Source organism: Macaca mulatta, chromosome 8 (assembly GCF_049350105.2).
Source record: "Macaca mulatta isolate MMU2019108-1 chromosome 8, T2T-MMU8v2.0, whole genome shotgun sequence".
NCBI lineage: Eukaryota > Metazoa > Chordata > Mammalia > Primates > Cercopithecidae > Macaca > Macaca mulatta.
In genome coordinates, this window is record NC_133413.1 from 83,798,808 (window position 1) to 83,799,912 (window position 1,105).

Here is a 1,105-nt window from a genome sequence, read left to right on the forward strand (position 1 = left end):
GCCTGCCAGACTAGACTCAATTTCCTTCTTCCATCCGGTCCTACCCTATGTTTGCCACTTAGCTGTCCAGGTCTCCTACCTGTTCTCTACCCTTTGGAAATTCCATCCCATCTCCCTCACCTTACTCAGAGTCCAGCATCTCTGATCTGAACCATCTCATAACCAACTGACATCCTTTCTTGCAAAATAATAAAGACTCTTCTCAGTTCACACGAGGTGCTGGGGGCAGTGCTAGGTACTAGGGACACAGAAATGAATAAGAAGTAGTTTCTGCCTTGGAGGAGCTTGAATCCCACATGTGTCAATTTACCAGCTGTACACTTTGTTAAGGAGAATGAGAAGAAGTGGCTTGAAAAGTAAAAGGAGCTTTCGCTGCTGCGGCCGCAGCCACGAGTATGCTCAGGCTTCAGAAGAGGCTCGCCTCTAGTGTCCTCCGCTGTGGCAAGAAGAAGGTCTGGTTAGACCCCAATGAGACCAATGAAATCGCCAATGCCAACTCCCATCAGCAGATCCGAAAGCTGATCCAAGATGGGCTGATCATCCGCAAGCCTGTGACAGTCCATTCCCGGGCGCGATGCCGGAAAAATACCTTGGCCCGCCGGAAGGGCAGGCACATGGGCATAGGTAAGCGGAAGGGTACAGCCAACGCCCGAATGCCAGAGAAGGTCACGTGGATGAGGAGAATGAGGATTCTGTGCCGGCTGCTTAGAAGATACCGTGAGTCTAAGAAGATTGATCGCCACATGTATCACAGCCTGTACCTGAAGGTGAAGGGGAATGTGTTCAAAAACAAGCATATTCTCATGGAACACATCCACAAGCTGAAGGCAGACAAGGCCCGCAAGAAGCTCCTGGCTGACCAGGCTGAGGCCCGCAGGTCTAAGACCAAGGAAGCACGCAAGCGCCGTGAAGAGCGCCTCCAGGCCAAGAAGGAGGAGATCATCAAGACTTTGTCCAAGGAGGAAGAGACCAAGAAATAAAAGCTCCCCTCTTTGTCTGTACATACTGGCCTCCGTGACTACATAGATCAGCTATTAAAATAAAACAAGCCTTTATCTGCAAAAAAAAAAAAAAAGAAGAAGAAGAAGAAAAAAAGAAAAGAAAA

At 49.0% G+C, this 1,105-nt stretch overlaps 1 pseudogene across 1 annotated transcript; it reads left to right on the forward strand.

Annotated features, from left to right (window-relative positions):
* Positions 1 to 366: 366 nt before the first annotated feature.
* Positions 367 to 1,105, forward strand: LOC695340 (large ribosomal subunit protein eL19 pseudogene; annotated as a pseudogene). Its single transcript, XR_001446722.3, has one exon. The product of XR_001446722.3 is annotated as a large ribosomal subunit protein eL19 pseudogene (transcript).